At 41.1% G+C, this 8,754-nt stretch overlaps 1 non-coding gene across 1 annotated transcript; it reads left to right on the top strand.

The window, feature by feature from the left end:
• The first annotated feature begins 34 nt into the window (after positions 1 to 34).
• On the top strand, positions 35 to 141 carry LOC135271921 (U6 spliceosomal RNA). The gene has a single exon (XR_010340050.1). It is a non-coding gene; the product is annotated as a U6 spliceosomal RNA (small nuclear RNA).
• The last annotated feature ends 8,613 nt before the right edge of the window (positions 142 to 8,754 follow it).

Here is an 8,754-nt window from a genome sequence, read left to right as displayed (position 1 = left end):
CACGTTTCTTTGCTCTCCTTAAAACGTCTTTTTCGTGCTCGCTTCAGCAGCACATATACTAAAATTGAAACGATACAGAGAAGATTAGCATGGCCCCTGCGCAAGGATGACATGCAAATTCATAAAGCGTTCCATATTTTTTTAAAAAAATGTCTTTTTCACTAGCTTATTCCAAGGGTCAGCCTCATAATTTTGTTCTCATATTTTTGCTTCTCTTTTCTTTTTTTTCTTTTTTTTTTTTTTAATAGACTTGGGAGTCATTCTGTGTTGCCCAGGCTGGTCTTGAACTCCAGGTCTCTAGCAGACCTCCCATCTCAGCCTCCCAAGGTGCTGGTCACTGCACTGGGCCTCATACTTTGGTTTCTTAGGAGGAGATTTTGGTTCACAGTAACCCAGCTTGCTTTCGTCTAAGAAGTTTAGATGAGAGGGAAAAAAATAGACTACAGATAACCATTCCAAGGCAGTTATGGTACATTTAGCCAACACTTTGCTTCTTCTCGTGTTATCTGTTAGTATTATTAATGCTGACAAAGCAAGCTTGTATGCCAAAAAAAAAAAAATACCAAGCCTTACTTTTCAATTGCACACCTGAGGGGGTTATTTATTGTGTTGGTTGATTTTCTTTCCCTTTTGAATATAAGAAAACTTCAATGATTAAATTCAGTGACTCAATTTTGGTTAAATATTGATGGGTAAATGTGTGAAATGATTTTTTTTCACATTTCTTATCCTATTTGATCCATCAGCATCATTTTGCCTGATGAAAATGTCACTTCCTAATTTCCCCCAGTTCTCCTACACTTCTGATTCCATTGCATTTTTGGGGGCAGGGGAAGTAAGAGGCAAAACGATTTGTCTTACAGATTTATTGTGAAATCTCAGTGAGACAAAATGTCAAAGCACCTGGAACTTAGTAGGCACTCCACAAATTCAAGTACTCTGCCCCTCCCTCCACTTACCCTATAGATGTGGGTGTTTTGCAGGGTTCTAGCTTGGGTCCACTCCTTTCACATCTCACGTTCTTCTTAGATAGCATCATCTACTCCCATGGTTCCAACTGCCTCTTAGGACCCCAAAGTCTGTAGTTGTTTCTCTGTACTTCTAGTTTCTCCCTTACTATTGAGCTTCAGAATGTCTCTTTTGCTGCCTGTGAAAACAAGTCCATCTGGATGTCCCCTAGACCTTGTCTATCCAACAGGTCCAATGATGTCACTTGGTTCGAGGTGAGAAATCCAGGTACCAATGACCCCTGAATTGTCTCATCTCACCTACCTCCCTTTCTGTGACATCCAATCAGGCACCCACTCTGTCACCGATACTCTACTTGAAAGCCCCAAGGGGTGATCTATTTTGTTTGCTGCTGTATTCCCAGTGCCTAGAATAATGCCTGATACCTAGTAGGTCCCTACTCAATTGTTTATTGAATGAATTAATCTGTCCTCTCCTCTTTCCTGCCATAAATGTAGTCCAAACCTTATTATCTCTTTGGCAAATCATGTTCATACCCTCTAAACTAACCTTCCTGCCTCTAGAAACTCCAGTTTCCCTTGCTTTCTCTCCAGTCCATCCTATACACTGTGTACCATGAGTTAAATTGTGAATTTTATTAAAAAGACCCCATTATTTTCCTTAGTTCTTCACAGTATAGCCTCATTTTACCTCTTTAACTCACTCTCCTGCCAATTCTTCACTCAAAATTCCCAATCCTCCCTGCTTTCAACATACATACTTTTTTATTACTTCAAATTCCAATTGTTCATTGCTGGTATATAGGAAAGCAATTGACTTTTGTACATTAGCCTTGTATCCTGCACTCTTGCCATAATTGCTTATTAGTTTCAGGAGACTTTCTGCATGTGTTTCTATATGGACAATAATGTTGACTGTGAACAAAGACAGTTTATTCCTCCTTCCCAATCTGTATAAAGCTGTATTTCCTTATCTGGTCTTATTAGCTAGGATACTGGTATGATATTAAACAGGAACCTGAGAGTAAACATCTTTGCCTTGTTCCTGACCTAGAGGGAAAGCATCTCATCATTAAGTATGATGTAGGTTTTTTGTGGATGTTCTATATTGGATTGATGAAGTTCCCCGCTATTCCTAGTACACTGAGCATTTTTGTTTGTTTTGATTTTTAATTAGAGACAGGGTCTTGTTTTGTTGCTCAAGCTGGTCTCAAACTCCTGAGCTCAAGGGATCCTCCTGCCTTGTCCTCCAAAACTGCTGGATTACAGGCATATCTGGCCTACTGAGCATTTTTATCTTAAATGAGGGGTGGATTTTGTCAGATGCTTTTTCTGTACCTATTAATATGGTCATGGTTTTTCCTCTTTAGTATGTTGATGTGATGGGTTACATTAATTGATTTTCAAATGTTGAATCAGTCTTGCATACCTAGAATAAATCCCACTTGGTCATAGTATATCATTCTTTTTACACGTTATTTTATTTGATTTGCTAACATTTTGCTAAGGATTTTTGCATCTATGTTTATGGAGACTGTAGTTTTCCCTTTCTTGCAATGTCTTTATCTGATTTGGGTATTAGAGTAATGCTGATCTCCTGGAGTCAGTTAGGATGTGTTCCCTTAGCTTCTATTTTTTTTTTTTTTTTTGGAAGCTATTGTAGAGAATTGATATGATTTCTTTCTTAAAAAAATTTTTTTAAGAAAATGTTTCTGGGTCAAAGGTTTATTTCTTAAATGTTTGGTAAATAATCAGTGAAGCCATCTAAGCCTGGTGCTTCCTATTATAGGAGGTTATTAGTTTTTGATTTAGTTTAATAGGTATAGGCCTATTCAAATTTTCTATTTCTTCTTGTGTGAGTTAACACAATTATTTTATATTTATTTCATATTGCCCAGGTTAGTCCCTAACTCCTGGGTTCAAGTGATCCTCCCACCAGGTATGAGTCACACCACACTGGCCAATAATACCATATCTGTGCAAGCATAAACACTCATGTATCCTAACAACAGTCTCATAGGTATAAGAGTTATAAGCAGATGAACTGTATTCATAAAGAAATAGGCCAAAAAGCTAAATGTATAAACACATATCATATGATTGGACTTTATAACTGTGGTCATCTGAAATACCAAGATGGGCAACATAAGTCTTTTGATGAAATCAATAAGAATGTGCAGTAAGTTATCATCACACACGCATTTACCCAAAGAGCCAAGATCTCAAAACGTTTTATCTTTCACAAATACAGATGTACAAAAAGAAGATCTTTTACTGAGGAAGTTGCAGTGTTTTTACATACATGCACAATGCTTACACAAATTCAGCTTTGTGATAATGCACTTTCATGGAGTCAAATCTGCAAAAATGCATAAAATGAATTAGCACTTTCTAAACATCTTTACACAATTTATACCTTCGTTATTAAAAATGGAAGACTTGAAATCACAGGGAGCTAAAAAAGAAAGAAAAAAATTAATAAAAAACATAAATAAATAAATAATGGAGGACTAAGGAGGCTGAGCACAGCAGCTCATGCCTGTAATCCCATCACTTTGGGAGGCTGAAGTGGGCAGATCACTTGAGGTTAGGAGTTCGAGACCAGCCTGGCCAACATAGTGAAACCCTGATGCTACTAAAACTACAAAAGTTAGCCAGATATGGTGGCAGGCGCCTGTAGTCCCAGCTACTCAGGAGTCTGAGGCAGGAGAATCATTTGAACCTGGGAGGTGGAGGTTGCAGTGAGCCAAAATTATGCCACTGCACTCCAGCCTGGGTGACAGAGCAAGACTCCATCTCAAAAGCAAACAAAAAAGCCAGGCATGGTGGCTCACACCTGTAATCCCAGCACTTTGGGAGGCCAAGGCAGGTAGATCATGAGGTCAGGAGTTTGAGACCAGCCTGACCAACATGGTGAAACCCATCTCTACCAAAAATACAAAAATTAGCCAGGCATGGTGGCGCATGCCTGTAGTCCCAGCTACTCAGGTGGCTGAGGCAGGAGAATAGCTTGAACCTGGGAGGCAGAGGTTGCAGTGAGCTGAGATCATGCCACTGCCCTCCAGCCTGAGTGACAGAGCAAGACTCCATCTCAAAAAAAATTTAAAAAAAAAGGACTGAGGAGACAGAGCAAAATGGAGGAATAGAAGAAGGCTCCAGCTATCGTCCCCCTCCATAAGGACACCAATTACCACCTTCATAAGGTATTAAAAATCAGGTGAGCACTCATAGTACCTGGTCTTAACTTCATAATGCTGAAAGAGGCACTGAAGAAATAGAAAAAACAGTCCTGAATCACTGACGCCTCCCCTCCCCCTGCAGCTGTGTTGTGGTACTGAAGGTACCTCTGGGTGCAGGGGAGGGAGAACCCAGCAATTGTGATGCATTGAACTCAGTGCTGTCCTGTTAGGGCAGAAAGGAAAGCCAGACCAAACTCAGCTGATGCCTGCCCACAGAGGGGGCATTTAAACCAGCCCCAGCCAGAGGGGAATCACTGATCCCAACGGTCTGAAATTGAGTTCCTGCACACCTCGCCACCGAGGGCTACAGTGCTCTGGGTCTGTAAGTAAACTTGAAAGGCAGCCCAGGCCATGAAGACTGCAGATCTCAGGCAAGTCCTAGTGCTGAACTAGGCCCAGAGACAGTTTACTGGGAGGGCAGGTGACATACTGAGACACCAGCTAGGGCAGCCAAGGTGGTGCTGGTATCACCCCTCCCCTAACTCCAGGCTGCACATTCCATGGCTCCAAAGGAGACCCCTTCCTTCTGCTTGAGGAGAGAAGGAAGAATAGGAAGGACTTTGTCTTGCATCTTGGATACCAGCTCAACCGCAGCAGATTAGGGCACTGGGAAGAGTCGTGAGGCCCCCGTTCCAGGCTCTACTTTCCAGATAACATTTCTAGACATACCCTCGGTCAGAAGGAAACCCATTACCTTGAAGGAAAAGACTCAGTTCTGGCAACATTCACCACCTGCTAACTGAAGGTTGGCAGGACCCTGAATAACCAGTAGTGACATTTAGGTACTATGTCAAGGAACTTAGTTGAGCCTCTGAGACTTGTTGGCTCAACTAAGCATATAACTCAGCATATTACTAGCCTTGGTGGCAACAAGGCAAAACTCCCACTGTTTGAGAAAAGCAGAGGGAAAAGTAAAGGGGGCTTTGTCTTGCACCTTAGGTAGCACTGTAGCACAGCTAAAATGTATAGAGCACCAAGTGGGCTCTTGTGGGCTCTTGGGGTCCCTGATTCTAGGACTTGACTGTTGGACAGCATTTCTGCACCTGCCCCTGGCCAGAGGGGAGCCCACTGCCCTGAAGGGTGAGTCCTACTCCAGGAAGCATTTACCAAAAGCTGACTTAAGGTACCTCTGTCCGGTGGGGCGCAGTGGCTCGTGCCTGTAATCCCAGCACTTTGGGAGGCTGAGGTGGGTGGATCTGAGGTCAGAAATTCAAGACCAGCCTGGCCAACATGGTGAAACCCTGTCTCTACTAAAAATACAAAAAAAAAATTAACCAGACATGGTGGCAGGCACCTGTAATCCTAGCTACTCAGGAAGCTGAGGCAGGAGAATCACTCGAACCTGGGAGGCAGATGTTGCAGTAAACTGAGATTGCACAATTGCCCTCCAGCCCTGGCAACAGTGCATGACTCTATCTCAAAAAAAAAAGAAGGATACCTCAGTCCTTAAGGGAATATCGGAGGTACTCTGGCAGTACATCTCATGGCCTGGGGTGGCAGTGGCTATGGAGTGAGGCTTCTCTGCATTTGGAAGGGAAAGGAAGAATGGGAAGGACTGCATCTTGTGGTTTTAATACCCGCTCAGCCACAGCACAATAGAACACCAGGTAGACTTCTCTAAGTTTTTTGACTCTAGTTCCTGACTCCCAAACAGCACCTCTGAACCCACCTGGGGCCTGGGGGACCTCACAACTCTGAAAGGAAGGACACACCTGGCTGGCTTTGCCACCAGCTAATTGTAGAGTCCCAGGGCCTTGAGCAAACATAGGCAGTAGCCAGGAAGCAGTTACAGCAGGCCTTGATGAGCCCCACTGCTGTGCTGGCTTCAGGTCTGACCCACTGCCGTCATAGTGGCCACAGGGATGCTTGTGTCACTCCACCCCTAGCTTTATGTGGCTCAGAGCAAGGAAAGCGAGACTCCTTTTGTTTGGAAGAAAGTAAGGGAATGGAACAGGAGTCTCTGCCTGATAATCCAGATAATTCTTCCAGATTTTGTCCAAGACCCTCAAGGCAGTACCTCTACAAGTCTGCAAGAACACAGTGTGTTACCAGGATTGGGGTGCCCTCCAAAGCAGATACAGCTTACATCACAATATCCAAGTACTTTCAAATATCTGGAAAGCCCTTCCAAGACAGATGGGTACAAATAAGCCCAGACAGTGAAGACTACAATAAATACTTCACTCTTCAATGTCCAGACACTGAAGAACATTTACTAATAACAACACCATCCAGGAAAACATGACCTCCCAAATGAACTAAATAAGCCACCAGGAACCAATCCTGGAGAGAAAGAGATGTGTGACCTTTCGGACAGAGAATTCAAAATAGCTGTGTTGAGGAAACTCAGAGAAATTCAAGATAACACAGAGAAGGAAGTCAAAATTCTATGAGATCAATTTAACAAAGAGGTTAAAATTAAAATAATCAAACAGAGATTCTGGAACTAAAAATGCAATTGGCATACGGAAGCATGCATTAGAGGCTTTCAGTAGCAGAATTGATCAAGCAGATGAAAGAGTTAGTGAGCTTGAAGACAGGCTATTTGAAAATACACAGTCAGGGCTGGGTATGGTAGCTCATGCCTGTAATCCCAGCACTTCAGGAGGCTGAGGCAGAAGGATCACTTGAGCCCAGGAGTTTGAGACTAGCCTGGGCAATGTAGTGAGACCTCCCTCTCTTAAAAAAAATATAAAAAAACACAGCCAGATGAGACAAAAGGAAAAAGAATAAAAAACAATGAAGCATGCCTAAAGGATATAGAAAATAGCCTCAAAAGGGAAAATCCAAGAGTTACTGGCTTTAAAGAGGAGGTAGAGAAAGAGATGGGGTAAGAAGTTTATTCAAAGGAATAACAGAGGACTCCCCAAATCTAGAGAAACATATCAATATCCAAATACAATAAGATATATACAAGAAGACACAAATACAAAGGCAGATTTAACCCAAAGAAGACTACCTCAAGACATGTAATAATCAAACTCCCAAAGGTCAAGGATAAATAAAAGACCCTAAAAGGAGCAAGAGAAAAAAAACTAACATACATTGGAGCTCCAAGAAGTCTGGCAGCAGACTTTTCAGTGGAAACCTTACAAGCCAGGAGAAAATGGCATGATATATTTAAAGAGTTAAAGGCAAAAAAACCTTTTACCCTAGAATAGTATATCCAGTGAAAATATCCCTCAAACATTAAGAAGAAATAAAGACTTTCCCAGGCAAACAAAAGCTAAGGGATTTTATCAACATCAGACCCAGCCTACAAGAAATGTTAAAGGGAGTACTTCAATCAGAAAGTAAAAGAAATTAATGAATAATAAATTATCATCCAAAAGTACAAAACTCAATAGTAAGTACACAGAAAGACAGAGAATATTATAACACTGTAACTGTGGTGTGTAAACTACTCTTATCCTAAGTAGAAAGACTAAATGATAAACCAATCAAAAACATTAGCTACAACAACTTTTCAAGACATAGTCAGTATGATAAGATATAAATAAAAACAACAAAAAGTCAAAAAGCAGGGGGATGAAGTTAGGGCAAGTTTTTATTAGTTTTATTTTTGCTTTTTTGTTGTTTATGCAAATAGTGTTGTTATCATATTAAAATAATGGGTTTTCAGATAGTATTTGCAAGCCTCTAACCTCAAACCAAAAAACAAAATGGATACACAAAAAATAAAAAGCTCGAAACTAAGTCATATCACCAGAGAAAATCACCTTCAGTAAAGGAAGACAGGAAGGAAGAAAGAAGGAAGACCACAAAACAATCAGAAAACAAATAACAAAATGGCAGGAGTAAGTCATTACTTATCAATAATAACATTGAATGTAAATAGAGTAAACTCTCAATCAAAAGACATCAATTGGCTGAATCAATGAAAAAAACAACACCCATAGATCTGTTGTCTACAAGAAACACATTTCACATATAAAGACACTCATAGACTGAAAGTAAAGGGATGGAAAAGCTATTCTGTGCTTTATGGAATTAATATTTCCATTAATGTTTCCATTAGCCAAAAAAGAGCTGGAGTCACTACACTTGTATTAGGCAAATGGATTTTTTTTTTAAGCAACTATGCTGGCATCCTGGGGTAGTTAACACAGAGTTGGCATGAACCAAGGCCAGAATGCCAACCAAAAATAGATTTCAAGACAAAAAGAAGAGACCAAAAAAAAGTCACTATATCGTGATAAAAGGGTCAGTTCAGCAAGAGGATATAACAATTTTAAATATATATGCACCCAACACTGGAGTAACCAGATATGTAAAGGAAATATTATTAAGAGCTAATGAGGTTGGGTGCGGTGGCTCAGGCCTGTAATCCCAGCACTTTGGGAGGCTGAGGCAGGTGGATAACCTAAGGTCAGGAGTTCGAGATCAGCCTGGCCAACATGGCAAAACCCCATCTCTACTAAAAATACAAAAAAAAATTAGCTGGGCGTGGTGGCACACGCCTGTAGTCCCAGTTCCTTGGGAGGCTGAGACAGGAGAATTGCTTGAACTCAGGAGGTGGAGGTTGCAGCGAGCCAAGATCATGTCAC

This window comes from Aotus nancymaae, unplaced genomic scaffold, assembly GCF_030222135.1.
Source record: "Aotus nancymaae isolate 86718 unplaced genomic scaffold, 86718_ANA_hifiasm-v0.15.2.pri h1tg000006l, whole genome shotgun sequence".
NCBI lineage: Eukaryota > Metazoa > Chordata > Mammalia > Primates > Aotidae > Aotus > Aotus nancymaae.
Note: the sequence above shows the minus strand (reverse complement) of the source record. Positions and strands in the feature narration are given on the sequence as shown.